This window comes from Callospermophilus lateralis, chromosome 1, assembly GCF_048772815.1.
Source record: "Callospermophilus lateralis isolate mCalLat2 chromosome 1, mCalLat2.hap1, whole genome shotgun sequence".
NCBI lineage: Eukaryota > Metazoa > Chordata > Mammalia > Rodentia > Sciuridae > Callospermophilus > Callospermophilus lateralis.
Window position 1 is genome coordinate 86,556,683 of NC_135305.1, and position 21,067 is coordinate 86,577,749.

The following is a 21,067-nucleotide window of genomic DNA, read 5'->3' on the forward strand; positions in this document are numbered from 1 at the left end:
TATATTTTATGTCATCATAAGTTCAATTTTTACTTTAGAAATCTGTCATTAAATGCAGTAAGGTTATATATAAGAAATCTTTGTTTTATTTGTATACATGTGCCATGTACACCTGGAGGAGGTGCAACTTGAAAAAAAGTTTTGTCTCCCGAGAGTTAAATTACAAACTTAGTGAATCATAGCAGAGCTATTTAAAATCATCAGAAAGTAGGTTGAAATTGAAAGGAAACTTGTTCTGCTGTGAAAGTAAAGAAATGGGACCCCATTTTCTGCGCCATCTGTGAAAGACTTTATCTTATCAAGTGCCCCAACCATTGTAAATATGATTCAGGCAGTATTGTAATTCCAGTGCACATGTACAGCTTTCTGATGATCTGGATTCTCATATGCACGTTTACACAAAAAACTATATTTCTTCCTTTTGTAGTTACAATCCAGCCTTCTAAGCAGTTAAGATTATTATTGTAAGTTATAAGCTTGCTTTCTGCCTTATGTAGGACATTTTATTGGTTTAAAGATTTCTTACCCAAACGCACATTTTAATTGTTCTGAGTTCAGTATGTTTTCTTAAATTGGCATGTCTTTTACAATTGAAGTTAAAAAACGGGCTGGGGTATAACTTTTCCTGGTAGAACTCTTGCGTATTAGCATGTGTAGGATTCTGGGATCAATCTTCAGTGCCACAAAACAGCAAACAAGCAAAAACTCCCTTAACAATCACCAAGCAGAATTTTAAAGAAGGAGTTATTGCCTGAGCATGTGTGAACCTTGCCTTTTAAGGAAGGGTTCGGTTCTATGAGTTGACATTTCTTCATTTATTTTCATTGGTCATCTCTTATTTTTAAAATTTTTAAAAAATTTTAATTTGTTATATATGACAACAGAATGTAATACAATTCATATTACACATATAGAGCACTATTTTTCATATCTCTGGTTGTACACAAAGTAGAGTCACATACATGAACTTTGGGTAATGATGACCATTGCATTCCACCCTCTTTCCTTCCCCTATGCCCCCTCCTTTCCCCTCCCTCCCCTTTTTCCCTATCTAGAATTCATTTAATCTTCCCATTCCTCCCCCTCCATGCAGCATATTATGAATCAGCATCCTTAAATCAGAGAAATCATTCAGCATTTTGGTTTTTTGGGATTGGCTAAATTTCACTTAACGCTGTATTCTCCAGCTCCATCCATTTTCCTGCAAATGCCATGATGTTATTCTCTTAATGCTGAATAATATTCCATTATGTATATATACCATATTTTTCTCTTAATACCGAATAATATTCCATTGTGTATATATACCATATTTTTCTCTTAATGCTGAATAATATTCCATTGTGTATATATGCCATATTTTCTTTATCCATTCGTCTATTGAAGGGCATCTAGGTCAGTTCCACAGTTTAGCTATCGTGAATTGTGCTGCTATAAACATTGATGTGGCTGTGTCCCTGTAGTATGCTATTTTTAAATCCTTTGGGTATAGGCGAGGAATGGGATAGCTGGATCAAATGGTGGTTCCATTCTCAGTTTTCCAAGGAATCTCCATACTGCTTTCCATATTGGCTGCACCAATTTTCAGTCCCACCAGCAATGTATGAGTGTGCCTTTTCCCCCACAGCCTCGCCAACACTTATTGTTGTTTGTATTCATAATAGCTGCCATTCTGACTGGAGTGAGATGAAATCTTAGAGTGGTTTTTATTTCCATTTCTCTAATTGTTAGAGAGATTGAACTTTTTTTATATATTTGTTGATTGATTGTATATAATTTCTGAGAAGTGTCTGTTCAGTTCTTTGGCCCATTTATTGATTGGGTTATTTGTTTTTTTGATGTTAAGATTTTTGAGTTCTTTATATATTCTAGAGATTAGTGCCCTATCTGATGTGTATGTGATACAGTACTGCCTGAATTTGTTCCCAATTAGTAGGCTCTTTCTTCACCTCACTGATTGTTTCTTTTGCTGAGAATAAACTATCTTTTCTCCAATGTACGTTTTTGGCACTTTTGTGTCAATATAAGATAATGGTATTTATGTGAGTTATTCTCTGTGTCCTCTATTCTGTACCATTGGTCTACAAGTCTATTTTGGTGCTAATACCATGCTGTTTTTGTTGCTATCACTCAATAGTATAGTTTAAGGTCTGATATAGCAATGCTATCTGCTTCACTCTTCTTGCTAAGGATTGCTTTAGCTGTTTTGGGTCTCTTTTTTTCCAGATGAATTTCATGACTGCTTTTTCTGTTTCTATGAGGGATGTCATTAGGATTTTGATTAGAATTGCATTAAATCTGTATAGTGCTTTTGATAGTATGGTCATTTTAATAATATTAATTCTTCCTATCCAGAACAAAGTAGATCTTTCCATCTTCTAAGGTCTTCTTTAATTTCTTTCTTTAGCATTCTGTAATTTTCATTGTAGAGGTCTTTCACTTCTTTTGTTGATTCCCAAGTTGTTTTTTTTTTTTTTTTATGCTATTGTAAATGGGGTAGTTTTCCTCATTTTCCTTCTGAAGTTTGTCACTGATATACAGAAATGCCTTTTATTTATGGGTGTTGATTTTGTATCCTGCTACTTTGCTGGATTCATTTACTAGTTCTAGAGGTTTTCTGGTGGAATTTTTTTGGGTATAGGTATAGAATCATATTGTCAGCAAATAGTGCTAATTTGGGTTCTTCTTTACCTATCCATATCTCTTTAATTTCTTTTGTCTATCTAATTGTTCTGGCCAGTGTTTCAAGGACTATGTTAAATAGCAGTGGTGAAAGAGGGCATCCCTGTCTTGTACCAGTTTTTAGAGGGAATGCTTTCAGTTTTTCCTCCATTTAGAATGATGGTGGCCTGGGGCTTAGCATAGACAGCTTTTTCGATGTTGAGATATGTTCCTGTTTTTCTAGTGTTTGAACATGAAGGGGTGCTGTATTTTGTTGAATGCTTTTTCTGCATCTGTTGAGATGATCATATAGTTCTTTTCTTTAAGTCTATTGATGAATTACATTTATTGATTTACATATGTTGAGTACATCCCTGGAATGAATCCCACTTGATTGTGGTGTACTATCTTTTTGATATGTTTTTGTTTTGATTTGCCAAATTTTATTGAAATATTGGTTTGAAGTTTCCTTTTTTTTGAGGTGTCTTTGTCTGGTTTTTGGAATCAGAGTGATATTGGCCTCATAGAATGAGTTTGGAAGTGCTGCCTCTTTTTCTGTTTCCCGAAATAAATTGGAGAGTATTGGTATTAGTTCTTCTTTAAAAGTCTTGTAGAACTTGGCTGTGTATCCATCTGGTCCTGGACTTTTCTTGGTTGGTAGGCTTCTGATGGAGTCTTTTATTTCGTCACTTGAAATTGATCTGTTTTAATTGTGTATATCATCCTGATTCAATTTGGGCAAATCATATGACTTTAGAAATTTGTTGATGCCTTTGATATATTCTATTTTATTGGAGTACAGGTTTTCAAAATAATTTCTAATTATCTTCTGTATTTCTGTAGTGTCTGTTGTGTGGCATTTCCTTTTTCATCATGTATGTTATTTGAGTTTTCTCTTTCCTTCTCTTCATTAGCATGGCTAAGGGTTTGTTAATTTTATTTATTTTTTCAAAAAACCAACTTTTTGTTCTGTTAATTTTTTTAATTGTTTCTTTTGCTTCAATTTCATTGATTTCAGCTCTGATTTTAATTATGTACTATCTTTACTGCCTTTGATGTAGATTTGTTCCTTTTCTAGGGCTTTGAAATATAATGTTAAGTCATTTATTTGTTGACTTTTAAGGAATGAACTCCATGCAATGAACTTTCCTCTTAGAACTGCCTTCATAGTGTCCCAGAAATTTCAAAATTGTTGTATCTGTGTTCTCATTCACCTCTAAAAATTTTTAATCTCCTCCTTGATATCCTCTGCAACCCGTTGTTCATTCAGTAGCAATTATTTAGTCTCCAGGTGTTGGAGTAGCTTTTATTTCTTATTTTATTATTGATTTCTAGTTTCATTCCATTATGATTTGATAGAATGCAGGGTAGTATCTCTACTTTTTTATATTTGCCAAGAGTTGCTTTGCGGCATAATATATGGTCTGTTTTAGAGAAGGATTCATGTGCTGAGAAGAAATTGTATTCACTCGTTGAAGGATGAAATATTCTATAAATGTCAGTTAAGTCTAAGATTGTATTATTGAGTTCTATAGTTTCTTTGTTTAGCTTTTGTTTGGAAGATCTATCCAGAGGTGAAAGAAGTGTGTTAAAGTCACCCAAAATTATTGTGTTGTGGTCTATTTGACCCTTGAACTTGAGAAGAGTTTGATGAAGGTAAATGCTCCATTGTTTGGGGCATATATATTTGTAATTGTTAAGTCTCCTTGGTGTATGGTTCCTTTGAGCAGTATGTAGTGTCCTTCTTTATCCCTTTTGATTAACTTTAGCTTGAAGTCTACTTTATTTGATATGAGGATGGAAGTCCCTGCTTGCTTCCGCAGTCCATGTGAGTGGTATGATTTTTCCCAACCCTTCACCTTCAGTCTGTGGATGTCTTTTTCTATGAGATGTATGTATCTCTTGGAAGCAGCATATTGTTGGGTCTTTTTTTTTTTTTTTTTTTTTTCAATCCAGTCTGTTAGTCTGTGTCTTTTCGTCTTTTCATTGGTGAGTTTAGGCCATTAACATTCAGGGTTATTCATTCCATGGTTGAGTGCCGCAATCTGGCTGGGCACAATTCAGTAGTCACTTATCAAGCAGAAATGAACTTTATTTTTAGAACACACAGGGCACCGCACCACAGGAGCTCTTTTGGAATTCCCTCAGAGCCCAACTGCCACCACTGGATGAGACTCTCAACCCCCCACTCCTCCCGCTCTTGAGCCGATTGGCTGGGTCACGTGGGCAGAGCCAAAAGAGTCCCCCAATGAGCAGCTCTGTGGTCTGAAAGGGCGGGGAAATAGCCCAGTGAGCATCACCGCAGAGGAGCCAATCAGCTGGAAGCTGGAAGTTTGCTGGGGCCATGGTGAGCCAATCAGCTGGAAGTTTGCTGGGGCCCCTTGGGCTGTGGCTCTCAACAGTTGAGTTAAATTAAATGTGGATCCCTACTTGTAGTTTTATGTGACTTTATAAGCATTACATGATAAAACAGCACTGAAGTAATGAGCTGTTTTTTATGCCACATATTGATTGTTGTCTGGAGTGAAATGAAAGTCAGTAGACCTGAAGACCTCAAAAGAGCGTACTACAGGGATACTGCCACATCGATGTTCATAGCAGCACAATTCACAATAGCTAGACTGTGGAACCAACCCCGATGCCCCTCAATAGATGAATGGATAAAAAAAATGTGGCATTTATACACAATGGAGTACTACGCAGCACTAAGAAATGACAAAATCATGGAATTTGCAGGGAAATGGATGGCACTAGAGCAGATTATGCTAAGTGAAGCTAGCCAATCCCTAAAAAACAAATGCCAAATGTCTTCTTTGATATAATGAGAGCAACCAAGAACAGAGCAGGGAGGAAGAGCAGGAGGAAAAGATTAACATTAAGCAGAGTCATGAAGTGGGAGGGAAAGGGAGAGAAAAGGGAAATTGCTTGGAAATGGAAGGAGACCCTCATTGTTATACAAAATTACATATAAGAGTTTGTGAGGGGAATGAGAAAAAAATAAGGAGAGAAATGAATTACAGTAGATGGGGTAGAGAGAGAAGATGGGAGGGGAGGGGAGGGGGGATAGTAGAGGATAGGAAAGGTAGCAGAATACAACAGTTACTAATATGGTATTATGTAAAAATGTGGATGTGTAACCGATGTGATTCTGAAATCTTTGTAATGTTTTGAATAACCAATAAAAAATAAAATAGAAAAGGGAAAAAAAAAGTACATAGAAAGCAAATATTTGCTCTCTCTGTGTATGGAAATAAAGGAATATAGATCCATGAAAAAAAAAAAAAGAAAGTCAGTAGAAAGTATTATATTCTTAATTCTGTTTTATAGAAGAGAATAGGTGATATTCTAAAAGAATTTGAAGAGGCAAAAGTAAAACCCACATGAGATACCAGTAAAATTTTACAGTCTCCATTATATTTATATATAGGTAAATATAAATAATATTATGAAATGAGCATATAAATATATGAAACAAATATACAAACAATATAAATATATGTATTACATATAGATAACAAATATCTAAATATATACAATGGAGAATAAATAACAGGAAGATTAAAGGAGAATAAAGTGCAAATGATCTGGACTGCCATAAATAAAAATAAATCCATAGCTAGAGACACCATAAAGCAAATTCCAAACAAAAAGAGACTGCCTATTTTATATACTTTTCCCCCTCTTTCGTGTGTTTCATTGTTTTCCTAGTAATCCCTTGTACAGTCAGTGACTGATATAAATTTTATTAGTATTGAGTCTTAGTTTCCTTGTTCAACATCTTCAAATATGTTGAAAGTAGCCCAAAATAATAATGTTGTAACTCTTTCTATTTATGTTAACATTTCTAAAATGGCTTCTTGTTTTGTGGAGTAATTTGAAATTTAGTAGCTCTTTTTTAAAGCTAGTGAATCAGAAATGGTCATATAAGAGATATTATCAAAATTGTTTTTAAGTCTCATTCAGCCTCCTGAATATTAGGCCCAGTTTATATGGCATTAAATTCAGTTTCACTGCCCTTCTGTAAACATATAGCACCAGTTTGTGTTTTAAATGTTATGAAGTATAGTGGTACTTTGTAAAAGTACAGACTTTGAATTCAACTTTCTGAGTTCAGAGCCCGATTCTGTCACTTAATAGCTATGTGATCTTGATCTTGGATTTCTGTCCTGTGAAAAATAGTATACTAGAGGGCTGGGATCATGGATCAGTAGTAGAGTTCTTTGCTCCCTAGCATGTTTGAGGCACTGGGTTCAATTCTCAGCACCACATATAAATAAATGAATAAAATAAAGATCCATCAACATCTAAAAACATTTAAAAAATAGTACTGGATATGGATGGCGCCTATCTTCATGGTTATTTTGAAAATCAAGTGAGAAATGGAATTCTAGCAGAAATCTTTATAGAAGCATTTGTTTTGTTTTTGTTTTTCTTTTTGGGGAGTATAGGGGGTTGGACTTGGGCATTCGACCACTGAGCCACATCCCCAGCCCTATTTTCTAGTTCATTTTGAGTCAGGGTCTCACTGAGTTGCTTACCACCCTGCCTTTGCTGAGGTTGGCTTTGAACCCAAAATTCTGTCTAAGTGTCCCAAGCCGCTGAGATGACAAGCATGTGCCCCCGCACCCAGTTTCATAGAGGCATTTTGATTCTGTATAGAAATTAAAATGCTGTAAAAAATTGACTGTACATAGATAAATATTTTCTGGATTCATTCTTTATATAAAAAGAGAAAGCATTGAAGAGACATTACAACAAAAGTAGTTTAGTGAGAAAGGAGTAAGTTCTGATGGATCTTGAAAGCATGAAGTAGATTTTAGATTCCACTTCTGATTTCATAATAACATTTGAGAAGGAATGACATCTTTATTTAATGATTCTTAATTTGTCTCATTTCATAGATCTCTTTGTCTCATTTCATAGATCTCTATATAAACTTTGCCTTTTAAGGGGCAGGTTCTCCTTTCCTTTTTATCACTTCATAGGGTTGAGTTGTTTTTTTTTTTTTTTTTAAATCCAGCATTCCAGAAAACTTGCTTTGAGTTTTAGAAGAAATCAGGAAAAATTAAACCTAACTTTGAGGACCTAATTATCCTTAAAGTTAAAAGGCTTTTCTTTCCTTGTTCGCAATACTTTTTTCAGCTAACATATGGTATTGACATCTCTCATTTTAAGGGAATCCTGATGTAACTATTACTAAAATATACTTCTAAATTTTCTTTTCTTTTTTTCTTTGTTAAGGAGCACACAGATAGGGAAAATCAAGATGAACCTGTAGCACCTCAGAAAAGCTCCCAGTGGTCAAAAGCTAAAAACAGTTTGAGTAATAGAATTAATATAGCATTGTATTGGATGATAACCCAATGTATAAAATAAATGTATGTAGTCTATACTGATAAACAATGGATGGATGAATGGATGGATAGAGACAGAAAAGCAAAAGCTTTACCTGGAGACTTAGTTCTAAGAGGCAAATCATACATTTCTTTAGAAAAAAAATTTCAATTGCAGCATTCTCCTTTGTTATGAAATAAAATAATTTTCTCTCCAAATTTTACAGTATGCCATGTATATTCTGTGATTTTGAGTGCTCCCAGGACACACTAAAACACTGTGTGGCATATATATAATTTGAACCACATAATTCATATCGCAATAGTAGATGAAAATAAGAGAATGAGAGTTGCTGTTGTTAAGCTCAGCAACAGAGATAATTTTCTCTTAGATTTTTGAGGGAAAATGTATTTCCTTACATTTTTAGATTGTGGAGTTCTTATAGTGAAATTTGCATTAAAGCATTAATTTTGTATATTTTGTTAATTACATTATATAGAGAGTACACATGAGTAAAAATAAAGTGTATTTTATTATTCATTAAGGCCAAACTGGAAACTGATTTTACCCCTTACTAAATCATTAAGAAAGCTATACACTGTATTTTGCTTTTTGCTTTTGACTATTTTTAGATGTTTAGTCTTCTATTAAAGAACATGTTTTGTGTCTCTCTTTGTTTGGATTCATAGAGATCCTATGTCTTTAATGTTAAACTTGTTTATTTCCATTGTTTAGTATTGAGAATGTCAGTTGTTTTTACCATTTGAACTTCAAATTGATTTTGCTGTTATGAAGAAAAGCTATTGGTTTAAGTTGAGCCCTTGATTTTCTGAATGTATAACTGTCATCTACAAATGAGTGTTTATGCACTGGTGTCAAAAATAAAAAAACTAGAGGCAGCACGGTAGTGCTTTCCTGTAAACCTAGCTACATGGAAGGCTGAGGAAGGAAGATCACAAGTTCAAGGCTAGCTTCTGCAACTTAAAGAAATCCTGTTTCAGTGGTAGAGGTTCAATCCTCAGTACTGGGGATAAAAATAATTCTTTTTTTTGGGTGCTATTGGTAACCAAAACCAGGGTCTCAAGCATTCTAAGTAAGCATTCTACCTCTAATTACTAAGCTACATCCAGTCCCTAAATTATCTTTTACTCTCTCTGTTTTGATTCTTCACCATAAGTGCATTAGTTTGAAACTACAATGTTGAATAATAAGTTGCCATCTGGCATGCCAATCCTGTTCTTGTTTAGTCATTAACTCTCTTTAATGGATACTTGTTTCGAATTTTGATAAATTATTTTTATTATGTGTATAATTTTATGCTCTTCAAAATAAAACATGCCTTCATTTTATTAATTGCTTTTTTAAAAAATTAACGTTAATGTTGACAGATTTTTCTAAAGTTCTAGTTGAATTGTATTGATTTCTAATATTGGTGGATTTCAACTCTTCAATCATGGGGTATTATTCTTTTTAATTGTTGCTACCAAGGTATTGCATAGATAAAGGTTATGAAAATAAATGAATTTGAAAACCTTCCATCTTTGTTTTGAATTAATTTGAATAACTCAGGAAGTTCTGCTCTTATCAGATAATAATAGTAACTACAAAACCATCATCCATTTAAAGGTAGACCTTTCACAGTCTTTCGTTAATATAGTCACGTTCTATTATTTCCTGAGTCAATTTTGGAAATTCATATTTCACTCAAAAATAATCCTTTTCCAAATTTTCTAATTAGTTGCATTGCACATAACATTTTAATTTCTTAAATATCTTTGGTTATATCACTTTTTTCATTCTAAAGTATCTTTCTATTTTTATATTTTTGTATGTTAGGCTAGCTAGAATATTTAACTGGTATTTTCAAAGAAGATACTTTAAAGCTTGTAAATAATGCTAAAGTTTATTAGTACTAAGGCCTAACTAAAGCAGTTTCATTTATTTCTTTCTGGTCTTTCAAATTTAATAAAAGTATTTTAGGAATAAAATATTTTTCTTGTCGTTTTAATTTATCTTATATTTTTAGATAATTTAACCTTTTAATTTTTAATCTCCTTTTGATTTAGGGAGAAAGAGAAAAAAAAGCTTTATAATTTCAAAGATAAATTTTGGTGGGGAGGGAGACATATACTGGGGCGTGTTTTTGATTTTGATACTAGAGAAAGCTGCCTGTACCTCTCTGTTTTTGAAAGTCATTGTTGTCTTTGTGGCCAAGTACATCACTGATTTCTGGAAATTGTGAGTATAAGAGAAAGCATATAATTTGCTGGGGGCAATGGCGCATGCCTGTAATCCCAGGGGCTCAGGAGGCTGAGGCAAGAGGATCACAAGTTTAAAGCCAGCCTCAACAATGGCAAGTCACTAAGCAACTTAGTGAGACCTTGGCTCAAATTAAAATACAAAATAGGGCTGGTGATATGGCTCAGTGGTCAAGTGCCCCCTGAGTTCAATCCTTTGTTACTCCTTCCCCTCCAAAAAGAGGTGCATATAAGTTTCCTATAGATAGAAAAAATAGTTTTCTATTGCATAAATTGAGTTTGGTTGTATTATTGGAATATTTTATATCCTTGCTTATATTTTTAAAATAAAATAAAAAATAGATTTAAATACCTATAATAATTACCTTACTTACAGATAAGCAAGGACACAGAATGTGGACCTTTGGTTCACATACTCTGACAAACTTAGGAAAAGATTTGTCAAAGTGTCGCCATTGTGATTATTTGGTGTTATTTGCCTTGCAACAATTTTCTCTGGCTTTATATATTTCATAGCTATGCCCTTTGCACCAATATTTGGCTTAATCCTTTTTTGATAGAAACGTTTTTGTTCTATCTTTTATACCCTGTACAGGTTTTAGTCCTGTATGCTTCTTTATTTAATAGTAGTAGTCTTAGTAATGGTAGTGATAGTGGTAGTTGTTTTACAGTGCTGGGAATCACCAAGGCCTTGCACTTCCTGTGTAGAAAAGTGCTCTACCACCGAGCTGTACACCTGCAGCCCTCTAATGTTATGTTGACTCAAGTTTAATAGAAACTAAAGGATCTGTTTACCCTAGCTTGTAAGCTAACAGGTTAGTTGCATGGCTTCTGGCAGAAGATATAAGACTCCCACTGAAAATCAAAGAACTTCATTACTCATTGCATTAACAACAGCAAGAATGTTAGCCTTTTTTGATGTCAGTTTCTGAAACTTTAATTTCCACATGGCAATGTGAAGAGGACCAGGTGACATCTGCACACTTAAGAGAGTTGCATTACAAATGAGGAACCCTCAACTTTGGGTACTTTAGGCATGTCTGCCCTATGTGATATAGTAACTTTCCCTTCCAGGGCTATTTGTCATACAAACATCCTTGAAAAGATAGTACAGATGCACAGAAAAATGAGCGAGACCCATGGAAAATTGTCTTCCAGCAATTATTTCTTTTATTTGCTTTTGCCTGATACCTTTGTTCTCTCTTTCATTTTTTAAAATAAACTTTCTTTTTGTATTGTACCAAAGCAGAGATAAAAAGGATATCCAGTGAAAAAATCTCTCTCTCACCTTGGTACCTCACTTCCCTTTTTTTCAAAGGTAACCAATACTACTAGCACACATTTACAGAGTAATACCATGCTGTACATAACTTTAAACCTTGAAGGTTTTTTCATCAGACATAATTTTTTTTTTTTTTTTTTTTTTTTTACTCCCTAAGCGATTCTGGTGCCAACTTCTAATAAAAAAAATCATGACTCTCTTAGTCTTAAACTTTTACAAATATTTTTCCTTAAAATTACCTTATTTCATAGGTGGATACACCAAAATATTACTAGCCTTTTAAATTACTCTTTGTGGTTTTTTTTTTTTTTGAGTTTATGTGAATATGTCTATGGGATGTATTCCTGATAGCCTTGCTTAATCAGGGATGCATGTATGTTTGTGTTTATGATTGCTTATTGTGCGTCACATTCTTATAGGTATTTAAATCTATTCTTGACTTTTTCTCTTGCATTGATTAGTCTGATTAGTTTTGTTCTAGTATCACTGTGTTCTTGCCAAGTTAGTTTTTTTTTTAATTTTTATTGTTGGTTATTCAAAACATTACATAGTTCTTGACATATCATATTTCACACTTTGATTCAAGTGGGTTATGAACTCCCATTTTTACCCCCTATAGGGATTGCAGAATCACATCGGTTACACATCCACTGATTTACATATTGCCATACTAGTGTCTGTTGTATTCTGCTGCCTTTCCTATCCTCTACTATCCCCCCTTCTCTTCCCTCCCCTCCCCTCCCCTCTTCTCTCTCTACCCCATATACTGTAATTCATTTCTCCCGCTTGTTTTTTTTTTTTCCCCCTTTCCACTCACTTCATCTTGTATGTAATTTTGTATAACCCAGAGGGTCTCCTTCCATTTCCATGCAGTTTCCCTTCTCTCTCCCTTTGCCTCCCACCTCTCATCCCTGTTTAATGTTAATCTTCTTCTCATGCTTTTCCTCCCTACTCTGTTCTTAGTTACTCTCCTTATATCAAAGAAGACATTTGCAATTTGTTTTTTAGGGATTGGCTAGCTTCACTTAGCATAATCTGCTCTAATGCCATCCATTTCCCTCCAAATTCTATGATTTTGTCCTTTTTTAATGCAGAGTAATACTCCATTGTGTATAAATGCCACATTTTTTTTATCCATTCGTCTATTGAAGGGCATGTAGGTTGGTTCCACAGTCTTGCTATTGTGAATTGTGCTGCTATGAACATGGATGTAGCAGTGTCCGTGTAGTATGCTCTTTTTAGGTCTTTAGGGAATAGACCAAGAAGGGGAATAGCTGGGTCAAATGGTGGTTCCTTCCGAGCTTTCCAAGAAATCTCCATACTGCTTTCCAAATTGGCTGCACCAATTTGCAGTCCCACCAGCAATGTACAAGAGTACCCTTTTCCCCACATCCTCGCCAGCACTTGTTGTTGTTTGACTTCCTAATGGCTGCCAATCTTACTGGAGTGAGATGGTATCTTAGGGTGATTTTGATTTGCATTTCTCTGACTGCTAGAGATGGTGAGCATTTTTTCATGTACTTGTTGATTGATTTTATGTCCTCCTCTGAGAAGTGTCTGTTCAGGTCCGTGGCCCATTTGTTGATTGGGTTATTTGTTATCTTATTGTCTAATTTTTTGAGTTCTTTGCATATTCTGGATATTAGGGCTCTATCTGAAGTGTGAGGAGTAAAGATTTGTTCCCAGGATGTAGGCTCCCTATTTACCTCTCTTATTGTTTCTTTTGCTGAGAAAAAACTTTTTAGTTTGAGTAAGTCCCCTTTGTTGATTCTAGTTATTAACTCTTGTGCTGTGGGTGTCCTACTGAGGAATTTGGAGCCGGACCCCACAGTATGTAGATCGTAGCCAACTTTTTCTTCTATCAGACACCGTGTCTCTGATTTGATATCAAGCTCCTTGATCCATTCTTAGTTAACTTTGGTGCATGGCGAGAGAAACGGATTCAGTTTCATTTTGTTGCATATGGATTTCCAGTTTTCCCAGCACCATTTGTTGAAGATGCTATCCTTCCTCCATTGAATGCTTTTAGCCTCTTTATCAAATATAAGATAGTTGCAATTTTGTGGATTGGTTTCTGTGTCCTCTATTCTGTACCATTGGTCCACCCGCCTGTTTTGGTACCAGTACCATGCTGTTTTTGTTACTATTGCTCTGTAGTATAGTTTGAAGTCTGGTATTGCTATACCGCCTGATTCACACTTCCTGCTTAGAGTTGTTTTTGCTATTCTGGGTGTTTTATTTTTCCATATGAATTTCATGATTGCTTTATCTATTTCTACAAGAAATGCCATCGCCATTTTGATGATGTTGGTTCTGCCTATCCATGAACAGGGTATATTTTTCCATCTTCTAAGATCTTCTATTTCTCTCTTTAGGGTTCTGTAGTTTTCATTGTATAAGTCTTTCACCTCTTTTGTTAGGTTGATTCCCAAGTATTTTATTTTTTTTGAGGATATTGTGAATGGAGTGGTTATCCTCATTTCCATTTCAGAGGGTTTTTCGCTGATATACAGGAATACCTTTGAATTATGCGTGTTGATTTTATATCCTGCCACTTTGCTGAATTCATTTATTAGCTCTAATAGTTTCTTTGTAGAACCTTTTGGGTCTGCTAGGTGTAGAATCATGTCATCTGCAAATGGTGATAATTTAAGTTCTTCTCTTCCTATTTTTATGCCTTTAATTTCTTTCGTCTGTCTAATTGCTCTGGCCAGTGTTTCGAGAACTATGGTGAACAGAAGTGGTGAGAGAGGGCATCCCTGTCCAGATTTTAGAGGGAATGCCTTCAATTTTTCTCCGTTCAGAATGATGCTAGCCTGAGGCTTAGCATAGATAGCTTTTGTTCTTCCAGCCATATTTGTTTATTTATTTATGTTACTCAACATGGTTTGTTTTTTCTTTTTGATTATTTTTCCCTTTACTGTACTACCTTCCACTGTTGGTTTTCATTGTTATTTTCCATTTCCTCTTCCTGTAATGTTTTGCCGAGGATGTTTTGAAGAGATGATTTTCTAGCTGCAACTTCTTTTAACTTTTGTTTATCGTGAAAGGTTTTAATTTCCTCTTCCATCCTGAAGCTTAATTTTGCTGGATACACAATTCTTGGTTGGAACCCATTTTCTTTCAGCGTTTGAAATATGTTGTTCCAGGATCTTCTAGCTTTCAGAGTCTGTGTTGAAAGATCAGCTGTTATCCTGATTGGTTTACCCCTAAATGTAATCTGCTTCCTTTCTCTTGAAGTTTTAAAATTCTCTCCTTATTCTGTATGTTGGGCATCTTCATTATAATGTGTCTAGGTGTGGATCGCTTATGATTTTGCACATTCGGCGTCCTGTAGGCTTCTAGGATTTGGGATTCTGTCTCATTCTTCAAGTCTGGGAAGTTTTCTTGTATTATTTCGTTGAACAGATTGCTCATTCCTTTGGTTTGGACCTCTATACCTTCCTGTATCCCAATGACTCTTAAGTTTTGTCTCTTTATGTTATCCCACATTTCTTGGATGTTCTGCTCATGGTTTCTTAACAGTCTCGCTGAGCTGTCTATGTTCTTTTCAAGTTGAAATACTTTGTCTTCATTGTCTGATGTTCTATCTTCTAAGTGTTCTACTCTGCTGGTAGTATTCTCATTTGAGTTTTTAAGTTGGTTTATTGTTTCCTGCATTTCTAGGATTTCTGTTTGTTTGTTTTTTATAACCTCTATCTCTCTATATAGTTGATCTTTTGCTTCTTGGATTTGTTTATGTAATTCATTGTCGAAGTGATCTTTCATTGTCTGATTTTGCTGTCTAATGTCTTCCTTGAGACTCCAGATCATCTGAAGCATGTAAATCCTGAAGTCTTTATCTGACATTCCATCTGCTGCAGCTATTACCTCTTCTAAAGTTGAGTTGACCTGCATTGCTTGTGGTCCTTTCTTTCCTTGTCTTTTCATACTGCTCGCATTTCTTTCTGCTTGGTGAAACTGTTGTGTTATTGAATTTTCCCCCTATATATTTATATTGCTCTTGTATAGTTGCAAAGTCTCCCTTGCAGGGGTGGGCGGCGGCTGTTCTCCTCCTCCAATTGGGGTGATCTGTCTATCTTGCCGGAGGGCTGCTGGGCCCCTTCTCCGGGTTCCGTGGTCTGCCTACCTTGAGGGCAACGGCTGGGCCCCTCCTCCAATAGGGATGATCTGTCTACCACGCTGGCAGGCCGCTGGGCCTGTTCTCCAGGTTGCAGGTCTGCCTACCTTGCAGGCGCAGGCGGCAGCTGTGCCCCTCCTCCAATTGGGGTGATCTTTCAACTAGGCCGGCGTGCCGCTGGGCTCCTTCTCTGGGACACGTGGTGTGCCTACCTTGTGGGAGGCAACTGGGACCTTCCTCCAATTGGGGTGATGTGTCTACCACGCTGGCGGGCCGCTGGGTCTGTTCTCCCGGTAGGTCGCAGGTCTGTCTGCCTTGCAGGTGCGGGCGGTGGCTCTGCCCCTCCTCCAATTGGGGCGATGTGTCTACTACGCTGGCGGGCCGCTGGGCCTGCTCCGTAGGTCAGTCGCAAGTCTGCCCATCTTGCAGGCGCGGGAGTCGGCTCTACTCCGCCACTCCTCCAATTGGGGCGATGTGTCTCGCCAAGTTATTTTTTATGTGGTATCCTAATACCCAGATTCTACTCTTCATTTGGCTTTCTTCCCCCCCACCCCCTAATCAAATTTATGCTTGCTTCAGAAAAAAAATAACTTAGGAGAGTTTTGTGTTCTACAGGCATTTAAGTAGCATTTAAATTAAATGCTTTTAAAGGTTTAGTATAATTCCCTATGGAAGTAGCTAGGCCTCAGGCTTTTTTGAAGGATCATTCATTTTTATTTTCTATGGAAATTAATCTCTTTCAAAGATTTGTCTTTAATCTATTTTTTAATATTTTCCAGAAAATCATCTACTTCATTACTTCATGCAGTTGAGCAAAGTAGTCTCTTCTGGATTGTTTACTTTCTATCAAAATGTGATTATTTCCCCAGCTTGTTCTTAATTTGCATATTTGTGTTTGTACCTACTTAACGTTTTTATTATCTACTAATAATTGATTTCTTCTGGTTTTCTTATGCATAGTTAGTTTCTGAGTTTTGTTTGGAATTATGTCTAATCTTTATTTTTCTTTTACTCTGTTGGTTTACCCATTTATATTTCTTGATATGGTTAACAAGTTTTAATTCTTTTCAGTTTTGTGGTTTTTTAACTATTTTTCACTAAGTGGACAGTTTTTCTTTGTTCTGTTTCTTTTAATTAGGAATAATTATATTTTATTTTTTAGTGATTACTTTTGTGATCACAACTTTATGAAATACCCTTAATCATCATTCTTCAACATTCTTTTGTTCTGTTTTGTTTTATGTTTGTGGGGGTTTTGTTGGTGGTGGTGGTTTTTTTTTTTTGTTTTTTTTTGTTTTTTTTTTTGGCAGTAGAAGAAATTGCACTCAGGGGAATCTACCACTGAGTTACATTCCCAGGTGTTTATTTTTTGTTTTGACACAGAGTTTCCCTAATTTACCCAGGCTGGCCTGGAATTTGCAGTCCTCCTGCCTTAGCCTCTCAAGTAGCTGGGATTACAGGAGTGGGCCACTTAACCTGGCAACACAGATACTATTAATTTTGTTGTGTGAACAATGATGAGATTAGTATATTTCTTATTTTTTTCCACACTCTGTCCATATTTTATTTCAATTTATTTGTCTTTATGGTGCCACAGATTAAGACCACAGCCTAGAACCCAGGGCCTGGAACATGGGATACTAAGCAAGCTTTCTATCACTGAACTGCACACCCTCAGCCCTGTCCTAATTTTAGTTATTACATTATCTCAGTATTTACTTTGTATTGTTAAATATACATTATACTCTGCCAAGCACATGGTGTAGCTTCTGAGGCAGCTGAGGTAGCGGGATTACAAGTTTAAGGCCAGCATGGGCAATTTAACACACCCTGTATCAAAATAGAAAGGGCTGAGAATGCAGCTCAGTTGGTAGAGTAACACAGGATTCAATCCCAAAACCACCAAAAAGCAAACAAACAAACAAACAAAAAACCAAACAAACAAAAAAACACTACTCACTGTATATTGGGTTTGCTTTATCAGTTTCAAATGGTGCTTTTGACCCCTAGTTATTAAAGATAAGGTGGTATAGTTAAAATTTCCTCCTACCCTAACAACCTTCACCTTATAATAATGTTGGTAGGTAGATACTTTAAGACACTATTTATTGATAGTTTCCACTTTTGTGGGATTCAGTTCTCATTGCCAGTCCTTTCACTTTAATTTTTCTGGGCGTCTCTTCATTAGCCTGAAGTTCATGCTTATATGAATCCTCCAAGATGGGCTCATAGGTATAGTTCCGTAGACTTCTTTGGTGATTAACAGAGACTACTTATCTACTATTTTTTTGGTTTTTGCATACAAATTTGGGTGTAAAATCTTTGGCTTATACTTTTTTTTTTTTACTTGAGAATATGAATAAGTATATTTACAGGCTCGTAAATTTAGAATAGTATTATGCAGAAATCTGAGACCAACCTTATTCTCTCTTCTTTGAAAACTGACAATCATTTGCCACCATGGTTCCCTTTTTTTTTGGTGCTGGGAAATGAAACCTGTATTTTTGACTGGTAAGTATCTTTTAGGATGTATTTTTAATAATGTTGATTTTTTTTAGCATTTTTATAGATTCGGTTAGTCCTTAAAATGTAGATCTAGATCTGCTTTTCTATAATATTTTCATATATTTTTCTTGTTTTTTAATGTTTTTGACAATAGATAGGCATCATTTGGTCTCCTTTTCTTAAATTTTTTTTCTTTGGGCTAGGGTTCTGGCTCAGCGGTAGAGCACTCTTCTGTCATGCATGAGGCACTGGGTTTGATCCTCAGAACCACATAAAAATAAAATATTGTGTCCACCTACAACTAAAAAAAAATATTAAAAAAATTTTTTTCTCCTAATTCTTAACTCTAATACCAGCTCATTTTTAAAATTTTTGTCCCCCTGTATCCCTAACTGTGGTTTCAGAAATTTCTCTTCTTCTTTGTTCTTCTTTTAGTTTCATCTTCATTTTTGTAATATTTTTCTCTTCTGCTTTAAGTTTTATCCTCACACTTGAGCTCTTATAGCTTTGCCTGTGCTCAGACAGTTGCTTTCTTGTGTTTTTTCAATATTCATGGCAAATATGTTTATTTCTTAAATCCTGGAAAGTGTATATAAAGTGTTCTGTCATTCAGCATGTAACCATTTATACTATCACTAGTAGGTTTGGTACTTTTTTTTTTTTTTCTTACTCTCTTCTTCCCCAGCCTTTTCCAGATTGATCAAGTCACTTTCCCTTTCTTCAAATTAAATCCGAACTTCTAGGGATTTTTATGTTTGTTTGTTTCCTAAGCTACATCCTTGGCTTCTTTCCATTTTCTAATAGATTGGCTCAGGTATTGCTGACTGCTGGCAATTTAAGGATTAGAAAACTTTGACCAATGCTATTAAGAAAAATAAACTTCTTTCCAAATCAGTATTGTTTCACCCACTTCCTAGATGAGGGGAAATCACACTGTTCTTCCTTGATTTTTCATTTGAATTCATTACCAGAGAAATCTGGAACCTGTATGTAAATCTGGATTTAAATTTTTCAGGATCCAGCAATCAGTACAGTTATTTTAGTAGCAGGGTAAAAAAGGATCAAGAAACAGCTCTCATTGTTAATGGTATATAACTATTAATGTCAGAGCTCCTGTTTTTTAGTGTCTTTTTTTCAGATATTTGTATTTCGCACTTTGCTTATATCAGGAATGGATTTTTAAAATATTTTTCTTATGCATACATATTTTTAAAACTTCACTCATGTACTAATAAGCATATAAGCATTTGTTGACAAACTTAGCATATATTCAGTGCTTTTTGGTTGGTTGGCTGATATGAATCTTCTGGGTTAAAGGAGTCAGTACACCAGTATACTTAAAAATTTCGTCATATGAACTTGTTATACGTGGTAATACTAATTTGAGTTGGAAATTTTCAGATTATTTCAATATTGATGTAGTAGCATTTTGTTTATATTTAGCTAATGTTAGTGCCTCTTAAGTATTTTCACATTATTAACTGTTATTTTTAATCATCAGTATTAAAGACCATGTGAGAAGTAGGTTTTATGACTTACAGTTTATTTGAAAGAAAATGAGGCTCCAAGAGGTTTGTGATTTGTTCCAAGTTCAAGCCTGTTCTTTTTCCATGAGACTGCCTTAATTTAAATTATCATTAGATCTTCACAGCAGTTCTAAGACAGGTCAAGCAGGTTTCTTGTATTGTTACCACTCTAGTTGCAGAACACAAACTCAGAGAAGTCCCCGCCAACCCCCACCCTCCAGTAATCACAAACCTAGTATTCAGATTATACCTGCTCTATAGACATTTGACAAGTATTATTTAATTCTTAGTAGTACCTAACCTGAAGATGTATTTGTTTTCTCCATTATATTCTTAAGTAAATTGCAAGAATTGGAATTTGAGCCTAACAAGGACTAAGGTACACATGCAGGGTGTTTTTTTTTTTTTCTTTCTTTCTTTCCATTTATTTGTTTTGTTTTTTTGCTATTATCATATTAGAAATTCTAATTGCTTGACTTCTTTTCCAATGCCACTAAGAATCTATATACATGATAAATTAACACATTTATCTAATTTTAAAAGTATATAGTAGTAAGCTTGAAAATCGGATATATAATAGCTTTTTGTTTTTTTCCCAGGACTAATGTTTTTCTCTCTAGTGATTCAAGACAAATGAATCCAGAATCTTATTTCAGAGTCTTGTTATTCCATTTTAGTATGTGTGCAGCAATTTCAAAAAACTATTTTTTCATGTGGACAACTCATTTGGAAAAATAACTTGTTTCAGAATTTGCCAAATCAATGTGATTATTGAGTTTGGGCTTTTTTGTTGATTTCCAACAGCAAAGAGCATAGGAAAATTATTATAGTTTGATTGGAAGTTGGGTGATAATTTGATAATCTAATGATTTCTTAGGTGATTTGTATGATTACTTGTAGCTTGTTATAAACCTCCTTTTATCGAATATTCATTCTGAGTTTGGTTTTAACTGCAAGTTAAGAAGAAAGTAAGGCACAAGAAGGCTAAGTCTCCTGAGTATGGAGTTAGAATACCTTCCATATATTTTACCTTTTATCATTTTGGTATGAGTTCCTTTTTTTTTTTTTTTCTTTGATACATTTTCTTGGAGAAGGTGCCAAATGTCAATTTCCAAAATATTCCAGAGTACAGTTTTGTTTTTTTAAACTCATCAAGAGTTGCAAATTCTATCTCCTTTTGAAGAATTAATCTTAATCCTCCATTGTTTCTAACAGAACAGATTGAAGGGTAGCTATATGTTTAATAATCAGTTCTTATTTACACTTTTTAATATTTCCACCAATGTAATACTTGTCAGTGGCATTTAGGCAGAGAATTCAGTAATTCCTATTTAAGCTAAAATAATAAGGTTCTAAAAGGGATAAAAGCTGACCCTGATAG

At 34.9% G+C, this 21,067-nt stretch overlaps 1 protein-coding gene across 3 annotated transcripts in view; it reads left to right on the forward strand.

Annotated features, from left to right (window-relative positions):
* The window catches only part of Znrf2 (zinc and ring finger 2), a 90,173-nt gene that overhangs the window by 50,789 nt on the left and 18,317 nt on the right, over positions 1–21,067 (forward strand). The gene's annotated exons all lie outside the window — the stretch shown is intronic.